The following is a 16,839-nucleotide window of genomic DNA, read 5'->3' as shown; positions in this document are numbered from 1 at the left end:
ACGATCAGGCTTCTGTTTATCTCACGTTACAAAGCATGATTATCGGAGGCAAATAAAGAGGACGATCTTCATGAGAATGAGAACTGGCACAGAGGAGGCGGTGAGGCTCGAGGCAGATCAGCCGACCGGCAGAGCAGGTTCGAGCAGCCGAGAGGCATCATCCTGCTACATTCTTATGATGAACAGAGTGTGTGTGGATACATGGAATCTAAGTATTTGTAGAAAGGTCCTCAGTGAAACCAGACATTTGAGGCTGGATATTCTTGGTCGGAGAGTAGCCGGAATGAGGAGGGTGAACATGGACTTGGTTCCTGATCTCTGTACCACGTGGCTTTGTCATCCAATGCTCTGTCCTTTTCTAGCAAGTGAACTCAACTCAATGGAGGTGCATGGCTTCCAATTGGATGGGGGAGCAGTCTGTGGCCATCTGCAGGAGCAGAGAGCATCATCCCATGAACCAGGCAGTGTCAGATCCAAACTCAGGGTGGATGGACAGTTCACAGACCCTGAAATGGTCATCAACTCTGATTCAGCAGGACTTCATTGACAGGAAGGAGATCAAGGGACCGGAAAGAAGTGCCCCTGGTTTCCCCCTTGGCCCAGGGATGTACAGGCACCTGACCTCATCCACAGCTTTCCTCGTGCAAGTCAGTCATGAGGATACTGAACTGGAGATTTGCAACGAGGTTTCAAGAGAAACTAAACAATTTGAGTGTGTGATCCAGAACGTAGCAAGTGGAATATAATGGAGAAACAAAATGTGTAGGCATCCATTTAAATGCTGAGAGATTGTATAGCGTCTGATGTACAAATGGACTGAAGTTTAGTTTACAGTGACAGCAGCCCAGCTCCTGCCTACTGAGACCATGCTGGCTATTGATCAACTGTTCATACTGGTCCTATGTAATCCCACTTTCGCATCCATTCCCTGCACACTACTAGCTGTTTACAGAAGCAAATTATCCCACAAACCTGCACGATTTGAGGATCTGGGAGAAAACCGGAGCACCCATTCTCCCACAGGGAGTACATGCACACTCCACACAGGCAGCGCCCGAGGTCAGGATTGAACCTGGGTCTCTAGCGCAGTGAGGCAACAGATCCACCATTTGCGGCACTGCGCCACAAAGTGTGCTTCTGCACTGCGCCAGCCACTGAAAGGCAGGATGTAGGCACGGCAAGCAATTAAGAAGAGAGAGGGGCATGAGTTGGCTGATGTTACGGAGATGGAAGGAGGCAGTTTCAGCAACAGTGCAGATACGTGATCAACGCTTAGCTCAGGGTCAAAATGAAGTTTGATGGCAATCATGTAGTCAAACTCCTTCCTTGAAAAGTTTAAGAATAAGGGGTAGGCCATTTAGAACTAAGATGAGGAAGAACTTTTTCAGTCAGAGAGTTGTGAATCTGTGGAATTCTCTGCCTCAGAAGGCAGTGGAGGCCAATTCTCTGAATGCATTCAAGAGAGAGCTAGATAGAGCTCTTAAGGATAGCGGAGTCAGGGGGTACGGGGAGAAGGCAGGAACGGGGTACTGATTGAGAATGATCAGCCATGATCACATTGAATGGCGGTGCTGGCTCGAAGGGCCGAATGGCCTACTCCTGCACCTATTGTCTACTGTCTAAAAGAGCACCCATTAAAAAAATTATCTCAGTCAGTCTTGTTATTGCAAAAAAAAACAAATAACAAAAAAAATTGGATCTCAGCACAATTGGTCTGCGGTGTGCACAAAATGTATTTGTTAAATTAATAAATACTAGGGTTCTAAAATAGAAATATCATTAAACATGTCCTGGTGTTATGTTATTTTCCAGCAGATTTTGGGGCATTCTGTGTTTTTTACTGGAAGCGATGCACATGTTGTTTGGCTGCTCAAAGCTCTTCATGTTCCAGGCATTGCCTGTTCTACTTGGTATCTTCTGTGTAAACAACGAAAAGCTGAATTCTGATATGATTTCCATTTTTGGCATGTCCAACTTTCTGAGGAATGTGTCTTCATGACTTTCTTCTTTCAGACATAGACTCATAGAGTCATACAGCACAGAAACAGGCCCTTCGGCCCAACTTACCCCATTCAACCAAGATCGGCACGAGTGTAGTATCTCATCTACACTAGTCCCTTGTGCCCGCATTTGGTCCATATTCCTCTAAACCCTTCCTATCCAAACACCTGTCCAAAAGCCTTTTAAATATTGTTATAGTAGCTGCCTCAACTACCTCCTCCGCTAGCTTGTTACGTATTCCCACCACCCTCTGTGTGGAAAGATTGCCCCCCAGGTTCCTATTAAATCTTTCTCCTCTCATCTTAATTGTTCTCCTCTCACCTTAAGAATTGCAATATTTTCCAAATGTAGCATGCTGTGAGTGGAGAGAGTTGCATTCGCAGGTTCATGATTTATCTCCCGTGACTATTTACAGTTCAAATCCTGCAGGGAATGGGATAGGCTGCATTGTTCCGCAGAGAGCCCGCAGAGACTTGACGAGTCGAATGGCTCCCTTCTGCTCGATGACTTGATGTCTAAATCTCACCAAGGTAGCAACAACAGTGTTCGAATAAGTATATTTTAAGCAGCATTAAGAGGGATGGCGCAGCGGTAGAGTTGCTGCCTTACAGCGCTGGAAACCCGGGTTCCATCCCGACTACGGGTGCTTGCCTGTACGGAGTTTGTATGTTCGTCCCGTGACCTGCGTGGGTTATCTCTGAGATCTTCGGTTTCCTCCCACACTCCAAAGACGTACAGGTTTGAAGGTTAATTGGCTTGGTATAAAATGTAAATTGTCCCTAGTATGTGTAGGATAGTGTTAATGTTTGGGGATCGCTGGTCGGTGCGGACCCGGTGGGCCGAAGGGCCTGTTTCCGAGCTGTATCTCTTAAACTAAACTAAACTAAGCAAGGAAAAAAGTTGAACTGACTCCAGTAGCTGTTGCAAACAGAAATCTAAGCAGCTCCCTCCAATCCCAGCAGTGAATGTTAAACACGGGAAAGCAGGATTAATAACACTGATATTTTCCATCAAAGTCAGCTCATTGGTACCTCTGAGACTATCAGCCTCATTTACAGCTCTTGTCGTTCCCTGGTACACGTGCTTCGAGTCATGGGGATGGCAATTATCCGAGTCCAGCCATTACGGCCATATCTGTGTCATGTTAAAATATTCTGGAAAAGGAAATTGTAAAATGTACCAGCAGCATAACACTATTTAGGGCCAATGTTTAACCGCTGGAGCACATGGATGTTCTTTCTTCTCAATGCTCCTTTCAAAGCCAGATGTGGAAGTATTTTTTCTCTGACCAGTAGAAAGAGCTGATAATTGTAAACCTGTGAATTCTACTTTATTTCCAGGCAGGACATAGCACAGACAGCACAGGAACTGGTTTTTCGACCCACAATGTTTGTGCCGAACATTATGCTGTTAAACTGATCTTATTGGCCTGTAGATGATCTGGATCTCTTTATTCCTTGCACTTCCATGTGCCTATCCAAAAGCCTCTTAAAAGCCACTATCATATTTGCCTCCATCGCTACCACCCCTGGCAGTGTGTTCCAGCCCCCCCCCTCCCCCTTCCCACTCCCACTTCCCACATATTCCCATTAAACTTCCCCTCTCTCACCTTGCAGTTATGCCCTCTAGTGTTGGACATTTTCACCCTGGGAAAAAGGCTCTGACTGTCTACCCTATCTATGCCTCTCATAATTTTACATTTTTCTATCAATTCTCCTCAAGCTCTGACACTCCAAATAAAAAAAATCCAGGTTTATCCAACCTCTCCTTGTCATATCATATATATACAGCCGGAAACAGGCCTTTTCGGCCCTCCAAGTCCGTGCCGCCCAGCGATCCCCGTACATTAACACTATCCTACACCCACTAGGGACAATTTTTACATTTACCCAGCCAATTAACCTACATACCTGTACGTCTTTGGAGTGTGGGAGGAAACCGAAGATCTCGGAGAAAACCCACGCAGGTCACGGGGAGAACGTACAAACTCCTTACAGTGCAGCACCCGTAGTCAGGATCGAACCTGAGTCTCCGGCGCTGCATTCGCTGTAAAGCAGCAACTCTACCGCTGTCTGTACGGAGTTTGTACGTTCTCCCCGTGACCTGCGTGGGTTTTCTCCGAGATCTTCGGTTTCCTCCCACACTCCAAAGACGTACAGGTATGTAGGTTAATTGACTGGGTAAATGTAAAAATTGTCCCTAGTGTGTGTAGGATAGTGTTAATGTGCGGGGATCGCTGGGCGGCGCGGACTCGGTGGGCCGAAGGGCCTGTTTCCGCGCTGTATCTCTAAATCTAAAAAAAATTAATTAAATCCTTGCAGCCGAAACCCTCATATCCAGTATTTCCCCCCAGTTCAATCCTAGTCATCGATAATAAGAACACAATTTGTTTAACGTTAAAGAGGCTCATACTCTCACTAAAGCAACAAATTATATAGCTTAAAACTAAATCAATTTATTGCCAAACTCTTAAGTCCTGAGCTTATGTACAGAGGGATCTTGGGGTCAAAGTTTAAAACTCGCCAGAAATAGCAACACAAGCAGATGGAGTGATAAAGAAGGCATGAGATATTCATGCCTTCATTGGTCAGAGCATTGAGTACAAGAGTCAGAAAGTTATGATGCAACTTTTTAGAACTTTGGTAGGCCGTATTTGGAGTATTGCGTGTGATTCTGGTCTCCCCATTACAGGAAGGATGTGGAGGCTTTGGAAAGGGCGCAGAGGAGGTTCACCCAGGTGATGAGGAGATAGAAGGGAATGCAGATGCTGACTATCATTTTTTTTTAAAGATACAAAGTGCTGGAGTAACTCAGCAGGTCAAGCAGCATCTCTGGAGAACATGGATACGTTTCAGGTCAGGACCTTGTCTCTAAAGAATCCTGACCTGGAATGTCACCAATCCATGTTTTCCAGAGATGTTGTCGGTCCCTCTGAGTTACTTAAGTATTTTATTTTACCAGAATAACATCAGGATTAGGGAGTATTAGCTTCAGGGAGAGCGTGGATAAATTTGGGTTGTTTCTCTGGAACACCAGAGGCTGAGGGGAAACCTGGTAGAAGTATATAACATTATGAGAGGCATAGATAGGGTAGACAGTCAGAGCCTTTCTCCCAGGAAATAACAACTGCCAGAGGGCATAGCATTAAAGTGAGAGTACAGTTCAAGTTTTAAAGGAGAGTGCAGTTCTATTTTTATTTACACATTGGGCGATGGGTGCTCGGAACATGCTCTCAGGAGCAGTGGTGGAGGTAAATACGATGGTGGCATTTAAGAGACCTTTGGATAGGCACATGGATATGCAGGAAATTGGTGGGCTATGGATAATGTACAGGCAGATAAGAGTTGGTCTTGGCATTATGTTCAGCACAGACATTGTGGATTGAAGGGCCAGTTCCGATGCTGTATCTTTCTTTGTTCTATGTTCTATGTGATCTAATTTGCTTTGTTTCTTTTTTTTTGCTTTGGTCATTTGGGCACCACGATTGCGCAGAGGTAGAGTTGCTGCCTTACAGCACCAGTGTCCTGGGTTTGATCCTGACTACGTGTGCTTTTTTGTATGGAGTTTGTACATTTGCCCGTGACCACATGGGCTTTCCCTGGGTGCACCGGCTTCCTCCCACATCCCAAAGACGTAAAAGTTTGTAGATTAGCTTTGGTAAAGATTGTAAATTGTCCCTAGTGTGTATAGGATAGTGTATGGAGACTATTGGTCGTTGTGGACTCAGTGGGCCGAAGGGCGTGTTTCCGGACTGTATCTCCACAACTAAATTAATTCTGGGGTGGACATTGACAAATGATACGCATTCATAACTCATTTCTTGTACTATTTTAGCTATGGCTGGAATTACCACATCCTCTCTGCTTTGATGTAAGAGTAGGAAGGATGTGGCACAATTTTACAAAAGTTCCATTGTCCTTCCGTGTGCACCAATGTAAAAGAAGAACATGATTGCACTGGGTGGGATGGGACCTTTCTGTTGTAAGGAGGAACTCTCCAGGCTGGACTTCTCCTTGGAGCAGAGGAGGTTGAGGGAGGAACCTGATTAAAAGGTGTACAAAACTTCAGGTCTTAGTTTGGCACTAGTATTTTCTCCCAGAAGAAATGTAATTCACTTTTGATTATTTCTGCCTCCAAATATCTCAAAGCATTAAAGTATTATTCCAGAGATGTTAATAATGTCACGTTTTTGGACTGGATATCAGGGTAACATTGCGTTTTCCATCGGAATGGTGAACATGTCAGTGAGATGAGGCCAGAAACAAGCTGTTGACCTGCTTGGCTCCACAATCACTGCTTTAACAGGCAGCTTCATACATTAAACCAGTTCATAGTCACACAAACACTGGTCCTTCAGCCCATCATGTCAATACCGACCATCTTGCCTGTCTACACTAATCCAAGTTGCCTTCATTAATCCCATATCCCTCTGTGCCCTGTTCATTCAAGTACATGTCCAGGTGCCTCTTGTTACTGTACCTGCATCCAACACTTCTTCTGGCCACTTGTTCCAGATACAACTACTCATTGAATGAAAGGTTTACCTCTTTTCTCTCCTTTACACCACCTCCCCATAAACCTGTGTCCTCGAATTTTGACACCCCCTACCCTGGGCTAACAGACACTGGCTCCATACCCTACCTATGCCCCCATAATTGTTACGCACCACCAGCATTTGATATTCTTTCTCTTCCCCTTCCTTCATGAGCAATGAGCTGGAAGGAATCACACCAGGATCAACACAATTGCAAAGCAACAAAAATAAGAACTTTTGTGGACATTTATCATGCTGATGGAAGCTCTCACCCCACAATGGCGGGACTGTCGTATGTTGAAAGGCTGGAGCGATTGGGCTTGTATACACTGGAATTTAGAAGGATGAGGGGTTTGGACACATTAGAGGCAGGAAACATGTTCCCAATGTTGGGGGAGTCCAGAACAAGGGGCCACAGTTTAAGAATAAGGGGTAGGCCATTTAGAACGGAGATGAGGAAGAACTTTTTCAGTCAGAGAGTGGTGAAGGTGTGGAATTCTCTGCCTCAGAAGGCAGTGGAGGCCAGTTCGTTGGATGCTTTCAAGAGAGAGCTGGATAGAGCTCTTAAGGATAGCGGAGTGAGGGGGTATGGGAAGAAGGCAGGAACGGGGTACTGATTGAGAGTGATCAGCCATGATCGCATTGAATGGCGGTGCTGGCTCGAAGGGCTGAATGGCCTACTCCTGCACCTATTGTCTATTGTCTATTGTCTATCAAGAACAGACGGGAGTTGACTTTCCACTCTTGGTCCGTGATCCTGCCGGCCATTCATCGGCTCATCCAAGTCTTGGTTTAAGTATAGTGAGAGTTTCAGCTTCTACGGCTGATTCACACAGCGAGCTCCTGACCCCCACTCGATGAGGCGAATATTTAATCTCTGGCCTTCCCTCTGATCTTTTCAGCAATTAGTGGGCAGCATAGTGGTAGAATTGCTGCCTTACAACACCAGAGACCCGAGATCGATCCTGACTAGGGATGCAGTCTGCATTGAGGTTTTACGTTCTTCCTGTGACCGCGTGGGTTTTCTCCGGGTCCTCTGGCTTCTCCCTGCACTCCAAAAACATGCATGTTTGTAGGTTAATTGGCATTGGTAAAATTGTCCCTAGTGTGTAGGATAGTGCTAGAGTACTGGGTAGTCGCTGGTGGGCTGAAGGGCCTGTTTTCGCGCTATATTTTGAAAGTAACGTCTAAATCACTGACACTTCAAACTCCCATTGTGTCAAAGGCTCTATCTCCAGACTATCAGTCTCTAGTTTACTTCTCGAGTGATGCATCAACACTGCTATACAAACAGTGCCCTGGGATACCGACAGACCCGTGTTCCCATCTCAGCAGCCCCTGCTGAAGGCTGATGGCTTCATTTTTAATTTGCAAACTTGCCACAAGCCTCCCTCCCACTCCAGCCCTTCCACGTTGACCTCTGACACTTAGCATGCTGACCTCTGATGTTTGGCTTTGCGTTTCCAATGGACAGGATGTTCAAGTCTTGACCTGTGACTCTGTCCTCTACACAGGGGTTGCCCATCAGAGCTGCCAATTACATTGAAGATTATTCCGAGTGTAAACTCTAGGAAGCCTGGACTGCAGAGATCAAAAGGATCAGGCATTCCAATGTTTAATGTGTTAAAATTTCCTGGAAAGTGTTTTTAATAAGACCCCAGTGTCTAGTTTCCAATTCACATCTGTAGAATATATCTGTTCTCAAATTTAAAGGCAATTTATCTTTTAACTTTCCATCCTGATGGGGAAGTCTTTAAGCTCCTGTTTGGCATTTCACTCATGACCAAGTCTCATATGTGGGAAATTCCCAGTTCGCTCTCTATCTTAAAATCACCTGCAGCCAAAACTCAAAATAAGTCTGCAAATAGGGCGGCACGGTAGCGCAGCGGTAGAGTTGCTGCTTTACAGCGAATGCAGCGCCGGAGACTCAGGTTCGATCCTGACTACGGGTGCTGTACTGTAAGGAGTTTGTACGTTCTCCCCGTGACCTGCGTGGGTTTTCTCCGAGATCTTCGGTTTCCTCCCACACTCCAAAGACGTACAGGTATGTAGGTTAATTGACTGGGTAAATGTAAAAATTGTCCCTAGTGGGTGTAGGATGGTGTTAATAGTGTTTGAGTGCGGGGATCGCTGGGCGGCGCGGACTTGGTGGGCCGAAAAGGCCTGTTTCCACGCTGTATCTGAAATATGAAAATATGAAAAATAACTACTAAATCACCACAGGTCTATATGGTCACATTTTGCCACCTCCACTCCTCTCTCTCTTCTGCAGAGACCACTTCCTCCACAATTCCTTGGATCACATCTCTTCTCATCCAAAATGCCTCCTTCCCAGGTACTTTGATGTAACATCTGTCACTATAACCTCCTCCCTCACCTCCATACAGAGACAGCAGTCCTTACAGATGTTCATGTACACGCCTTCTAACCTCATCTTCTGCATCCAGCGTTCCCGCTGTGGCCTCCTGTACATTGGTGAGACCAATGGTATACCAGCGACTATGTCACTGAACAAGGCCGACTGGATCTCCTGGTTGCTAACCATTTCAACTCTTCATCCCATTCCCATACTGACCTTTCCCTTCCTTGTCTCCTCCATTGCCAGATTGAGCATCTGCACAAACTGGAGGAACAGCTCCTCATATTCTGCTTGGGCAGCTCCAAAGAGATGAACACTGAATTCTCCAATTTTAGGTAACCACAAACCCTTCCCTTCCCTCTCCTTGCCAGCCCCCCCACCCCCTGCCCACCCACTCACCCACCAGGACTCAGTTATTTCCCCCCTCTCCCCACCCTTACACTGACATTTATTCCTCTAAGTTCACTATTCTAGACATAGACATAGAAAATAGGTGCAGGAGGAGGCCATTTGGCCCTTCGAGCCAGCACCGCCATTCATAGTGATCATGGCTGATCATCCACAATCAGTAACCTGTGCCTGCCTTCTCCCCATATCCCTTGATTCTCTATTCTTCAATCATTTTGTCTCACATCTGTCTTTTTATCTATGGCCTTTGTCCAATCCCTCCCCCCCTCCCCCATCTGTATCTATGTATCACTTACCAGGCTTTGTCCTGCCCCTTCTCTCTTCCAGCTTTCTTCCACCCCCACTCCAATCATTTGGGAGAAGGGTCATGACCTGAAACATTGCCTGTCCATTCCCTGCACTGATGCTGCCTAACCCAATGCTTCAGTTCCACTCGACACTCCAACATCTGCAGTTCCTAACTGCAAATGGTCTGAAGAAGGGTCTTTACCTGAAATGTCACCTATCCACGTTCTCCAGAGATACTGCCTGACCTGCTGATTTACTCCAGCACTTTGTCTCTTTTTATGTATTAACCAGCATCTGCAGATCTTTATTTCTACTCTCTAAATCTGTCTTCCTGCCACATTGTTCAATCCCTTGTTCTCTTGTACCATCTAGTGGAGATTTTATTTATATGCAGCACCTCCCCTGACATTGACTTGTCATCCAGAAACAAGAAAATGCAAATGCTGTTTGCAAAACAAAAAACAAAGTCCTGGAGTAACTCAGTGGGTTACTCAGGCAGCATCTCTGGAGTACATAGGTAGGTGACGTTTTGGATCTGGACCCTACTTCAGACTGATTGGGGTGGGGGTGGGGGGAGGAAGCTGGAAGAGAGGATGAGCAGGACAAAGCCTGGCAGGTACAGAGTGCGGCACAGTGGTAGAATTGCTGCCATACAGCACCAGGGTTTGATCCGGACTACGGGTACTGTCTGTATGGAGTTTGTACATTCTCTGGGTGCTCTAGTTTACTCTCACACTCGAGGTTTGCAGGTTAATTGTCTTTGGTTAAAAATTGTCCCTAGTGTCTAGTATAGTGTTAGTGCATGGGGATCACTGGTCGGCCCAGACTCGGTGGGCTGAAGGGCCTTTTTCAGTGCTGCATCTCTAAACTAAACTAAAAGAAATAGGTTTTTACGGGTGAGGGGGATTTTTGATAGGCAGATGGTTGGCCAAAGGATAGGGATGAAAAGACAGAAGGTGTTGAAGAGTTGCGAATTGTGAAGTTAGAAAACAGAATGGAGGAGGAAGGGGAGGGGTGGCATTGTCCTTCTCTGAATGCAGGATGACTTGCTTCCTCTACAGTTTCATGGAATCTGGGGTGAGAGGTGAAGCCAGTGTTGAAACCACAGACTGTCCCACAGATCAGGCAGTGGGTGAGTGGGTTGTCTGTAGTGTGGTGCCTCTTCAAATGGTTGCACAGGGATCGTGGCCATGGATTAGACCATCTCACCAGACCATCCCAATGCTCGGCCCCCCTGTGAGCAGCTAGAGGTCAAGGGTTTTAGATTTAGAGATACAGCGCGGAAACAGGCCCTTCGGCCCACCGAGTCCGCGCCGCCCAGCGATCCCCGCACATTAACACTATCCTACACACACACTAGGGACAATTTTTACATTTACCCAGTCAATTAACCTACATACCTGTACGTCTTTGGAGTGTGGGAGGAAACCGAAGATCTTGGAGAAAACCCACGCAGGTTACGGGGAGAACGTACAAACTCCGTACAGACGGCGCCCGTAGTCAGGATCGAACCTGAATCTCCGGCGCTGCATTCGCTGCAAGGCAGCAACTCTACCGCTGCGCCACCGGATCCCAGGATTCAGCAAAGAGCTGCATTTCGACAAGGGTACCTTGATCAATTCCCGGATTTTTTTCTTTTATTTGCCAGGTAATCTCCAACTGTCAGAACAGTGTCTGTTTCACCAATGCCCGGTGTCAAGTACGCAAACCTACCGTGAATTAGTGTAATTAGGGGTGGCACTGCTGGGGTGCTTGCCTGGGCATTGGCATGGACATGGTTTCACTCACGCTTCCAATATTTGGTGGGTCTTGCAGGGATATCAGTAATATCTTTCTCGAGGCTTGTGCTGCCAGCTTTGGGCAGTGCAGTCGCAGAAGCAGATGGAAGGGCAGGGATTGCTGGTGTCCAACAGAGCCATAGGTTTTGTGCGGATCCGAGTTTTGATTTTCAGATACCTATTTCCTCAATCAGCCAAAGACGGAACTTAGGCATTGATGGTTGTCATTATCGACATCTGCCATTGTCAGGAACTGGTTCATGTTTCCAGGATCTGGTTCATATTTCCAGGATCCCACCACCATGAACATTTACATTGGGAAGGCAGGGTACTGCAGTGGACAACAGGTTGGTGGAAGAGCTTTATCTCATGGACATCAAGATTAGGGTTAGAATTCAAAGTCCATGTGTGTCAGTGAGTGAGTGATGGGGGACTTGGAGTTCAGTCTTTGAGCAAATGCAACGCAAACTTTGTTTGTTACTAGACCTCCGCCAATGAAGCAAAGCCTTTGGTTGAACAGTTGCCCATTACTTGTGAAAATTGGATGTTCATCAATGGAATGTATGTTGGAGGCAAGGTGCAATATTACTGCAAGAAAGAAAACAAAAGAGTTCCAGCTGAAACCCCCTAGGAACTCAGATAAGTAGTTACGACAGCAACTCAAGGATTCAAAGATATGATCAAGCAAACTTATCAACCTTTAGCCTGAAGGAACTGCAGAATCCCCAGAGCATACTGGCTGCCCTAAAGCCTAATGACAATGACCAAGAAACTATAAACGCAAGGTATTTGCAGATTAGAAGTTCTACTATCCTCCACCGCCTCACCCTGGCCGCTGTGGTTATTGCAGAGGTGCCTCACAGCCAGCTGCCACAGGCATGGCCCTCCTTAACGAATGTTTCCAGTGGTCAAAGAACTGCTCCCCAAATCTGTGTGGATTTTGCCCACTCCAAGCACAGCATAGCAACTCCAAGAAAAATGCAAGGGCATCATGAAATACAATACATGGCCTTTTTTCAACCTAGCTAAAGCCTTTGACTCCTTTACTCAAGAGCAGCTTTCTCGGATTGAGTTGTCCACAGAAATGTTCCATTTTGCTTGACAATTGACACCACCATCCTGACACACACTGATACAATGCTGAGTGAATCACAGTGAAGACCGGTCTCATTACCCCCATGCTGATTAATGACAATTTATGTGGTTAAAGTAACTTGGGCTTTTTGCAAAGAATTAGCTCCCCAATCACCATGCAATAATCACAATCATTGCACATTGCTCTATTTCAGCAGTGTTGTGCATGGCCACTAAATTCCAATAGAGGGAATAGCTTTATTCACAATTAGCTCTATTTGTTTTAAAGGAAAGCCAAGTGTTAGAAATTGCTTGTCAGTGGAGGTGCTCTGGCAGCATGCTGGAAATGTTCCCCAGGGCGCCATTTTCTTGCCTTCTTTGGCAATCCTGAAGCCATGTGCTACATCTGAAATGTTGATCTCAGATGTTGGCAGGAAGGACAGAAAAATGTTTTAACTGGAAAGATCCAGCTGCCTTGTGCAGCTACTGACAGTGTATGCTTCAATTGCAATGGAAGAAATCATAAGAGCTCCAAACGCAACTGCTGATTTGGAATTTCCAATCCAGACCTAGCCATCAAAAGATTAACGCCAAGCTTCTCCAGTTCACTTCGGGATGAAAAGGTTGTGTTAGAGCAAGAGGATGAAATCTCATCTCCTGCCAGCCACCGCAAATCTACTCCCTGAATCACATTGTTGATTCTCTAGTTTAGTTTAGAGACACAGCTCTGACCAGCTATCACCCACACACTGGCTCTATCCGACACACTGGGCACAGTTTACAGAAGGCAATTCACCTACCAACCTGCACATCTTTGGAATGTGGGAGGAAACCGGAGCACCTGGAGAAAACCCACGTGGTCAGAGTGTGTCCGCGGTCACAGAACTCACAAACTGCGTACAGACAGCGCCCATAGTCAGGAACAAACCTGGGTCTCTGGCGCCGTAAGGCAGCAACTCTACCGCTGCGCCACTGCATTTACTCCATCTAGAGACAGAGATAACGTAATGTTAACCAGGCAACAACTAGGAAAACTGCAGTGGGCAGCACCAGCCACTAAACATGTTTTTTTCAGACCTTCAATGATCAGGAGGGATTGTGGAAGAAACTTCCCAAATTTAGTTGCCTGTAGAAATCCACCACTATTTTACATTGGCTTCTTGCTGCCATGCAAACCATGGCCCACCCTTGGGCCCACTGTGGAATTCACCAATTCCAGTTCACCACATTGCATCCCTCGAGTTCACCCCTTCCCTAGCCAACAATGGGTCTACCAAGGCACCTTCCTGCCTGAGGAAATTTGTTCCCAGTCCTGATCTTTCCTCACCTCTAACTCTTCCCCCCACCCCCTACTTTCAGTCTTAAGAAGGCTCCTGACCTCAAAAGTCACTTTATCCCTTTTCTCCAGATACTGCCTGACCCGTTGAGTTATTCCAGCACTTTGTGCATATCTTTGATATAAACCAGCATCTGCAGTTCGTTATTTCTGGATCTACAACCACTGGGTCTACAACAAAACTCAGCTGGACCATGTCAAGTGTGGCCGTGTCGTTGTCTTGACACTTGTCTCATTCTTTCTGACTTTTACATCTCAATTCCAAACGTCACACGAGCGTACAGGTAATCTTTAAAAAGAGTAAGAAACTACAAAGACTACCCACCAGAGCCAAGGTCACTGGATCCTCTGTAGATAGGCTGCAGGAGCAGACAGGTTTTTTGACCCAAAAAGCTTCAAGGAAAAAAACGAATATGGTATTGGGATAAAGAAATAGCTATGATTGTACTGAAAGGTAGAGAAGGTTTGAGGGGCCAAATAGCCTTCTTCTGGCCACATTTCTATGAGAACTAGACTAAAACGGGCATCTCAAAGCAGGGGACAGGTACACCTTCATGTGAGATTCCAAAGGGGCTTGACAGGGTAGAGGCTGATGGGATGTGTCCTCCCTCGAGAGTGCACAAGAACTAAAAGGTTCAGCATTCAAACAAGGTTTCACTCATTTACAAATGCAGATGAATAGAAATGTCATTTCTCAGTGGGCTGACACTTGTTACTATTCCCCATCCAAGTGAGTCACACCAGCTGAATCATTGATAGTTTTCAAGGCTGAAATTAACAGCCTTGTTAATCACAGATCTTGGATTGGGGGAAGAGAAGAAAGGTTTCTCAGAAAATGATACCATCTTTTGGAATGCTGAGTATAGGACTAAATATTCAATTCCTCAAGTCTGTCTGTTCAACAAGATTAAAATGTTATGTGATTCAGAGCCTTTAACTACGTCAAAATTCCACCATTCTTCATTTTCCACCAGTCTTTTATTTTCCTGAAACATCTGTCTAGTTTCCAGTCAATATCCCCTTTCCTTAGACTCCACAAACAATGGGGATTGTTCTCGTAGTCTCATCAGTCTCCCGTGTCTTACTTTGCAAATTTAGAACAAATCTCCTTTAAATTTGAGTAAATGCTGGAGTACAGGCAGCTCAAAGCAGGGATGAAAATGATAGAAATTCTGTGTTGAAAATAAATCTCAGATTGAAATCCAGTGGATAAAAAAAACTTTAATTTATTTTCTTGAGAAATAAATCACATTGTCAAATTCCATTATGGCAATGTTTATGTAGATTAGTTAAAAAAAAAACCTTAAGTAAAATATCCCCACATCTCAATTCATACTGTGTATATTTTATACCACCATTCCACAAGGTTCTGTATCCTTTTATAGCATGTCTAATTAATTCTTGCAGCACAGATGCAGTATACACAAATTTCACCTTAATTTTAAATAATCCTTTTGAATTACGAAATGTAATACATTAGTCTCGGTATTCATTATTAAATTATCCACAAGAGGCATTTTATACCAAAGTTTAAATTTTCAATGTTCTAAAGCAAAAATGCTAGGAATGGCATTATTTTTAAAAATGCAATTTGGTCCAGCATTTTCTGATATATAATAGAAGTGGATACAATTTTGACTTTTAAAAGATATTTGGACAGATATAAATGAATAGGAAAGGTTTAAAGGGCAATGGGCCAAATTCAGATAAGTGGGTCTAGCCCAATATGGCAAATTGGACAAGGTGGGATGAAGGGCCTGTCTCTGTGCCATAGAGCTCTAGGACTCCATGACAGTAATTCATTGCAAGTATGCCTAACATAGCCATTAGCAATCGAGTCCTCACATTTCCCAAGTATGACCAAAATAATTTTTATTTCTGGAGCAAACACACATGAACAATTCAGCTCACACTGAAGGACGTTGGTTCACATGTCAGGCAGAGGTGTGAAGCAGCCTGCACTGAAACACCAGGGGGAGGCACTGATGCCACACTCACAGGGGTTTCTGAATTGCAGGCCCTTTGGTGCTCTCACCTCAGTGAAATGGTAAACATTTACGACAGAGGTTTCCTTTTCTTGGTATTTTACTCATGTTCAATTTAATTCCACAAAGTTGCTTCAAAAGAATTAATTAAATCCCTCCAAAAATATTAAGTTGTCAAACCTACTTTAGATAAATAAACATGTTCCAAAAGAATAATTTACATTGTATTTGGGTGCATTTTATTTAAGTGTTGCAATGATAGTTATTCTTCGGATTATGCAGTCACATGGTTGCTCTGAAGTTTGAAAATTCTGACCTAATATATTCACAATCAACAGGTCCTTTGCTGAAATTTCCGAGCTGCTTGATCGATTTTTCACAAATATATCTCTGGAATCAGCCCGCTTTCAAATGCTTCACAATCTATGTGAATTTACATTTCTTGCTTCACAGACTATATTTCAGGAATTATGTGCAGATTTTATAATAAAATGGCAAGCATAAACATTGGTTTGTTGATAGGTATTTGGACTTGGGACATGTAGAAATGTTACAAATTTGAACATAGTTCACTTATCCAGTTTGCCCACTTGTGCCGTTATGGTTAAACAGAAACAGGATGGTTTACAAGTCAAGTTAATGGTCAGCTATTTAAAATGTGCTAGACTAAGGATTTTAACTTCAGATACATCCATGCCAGTCAAAACCATTCAATCATAACATGATACAGTTGCACTACAAGTGCAGTCTGAGAACACAGCAGATTAAAGCATGATTCACTAACTGCTCACTTAGTATGAGCATTAATAGTTTAGTTATATCAGAAAAAATCCTTTAAAACAGACAGCCCTTTAGAAAGTAAACGGCAAAGCTGCAAAACAGCACCTCACATTGTAAACACCCCCGAATGACAGAAGCCAATTATATCAATGTGTTTATTCCCCTAATTTTATGTGTATGCCATATAATTTTGCATTTAATGCACTGCACCAAGGTTTCTCACTTGCAAATATTAATACCAAGGACTCCCAAGCATAAACAAGATAATTTTTATCCCAGAGGCAAAAAAAATAGAA

This window comes from Rhinoraja longicauda, chromosome 29 (genome assembly GCF_053455715.1).
Source record: "Rhinoraja longicauda isolate Sanriku21f chromosome 29, sRhiLon1.1, whole genome shotgun sequence".
NCBI lineage: Eukaryota > Metazoa > Chordata > Chondrichthyes > Rajiformes > Arhynchobatidae > Rhinoraja > Rhinoraja longicauda.
Note: the sequence above shows the minus strand (reverse complement) of the source record.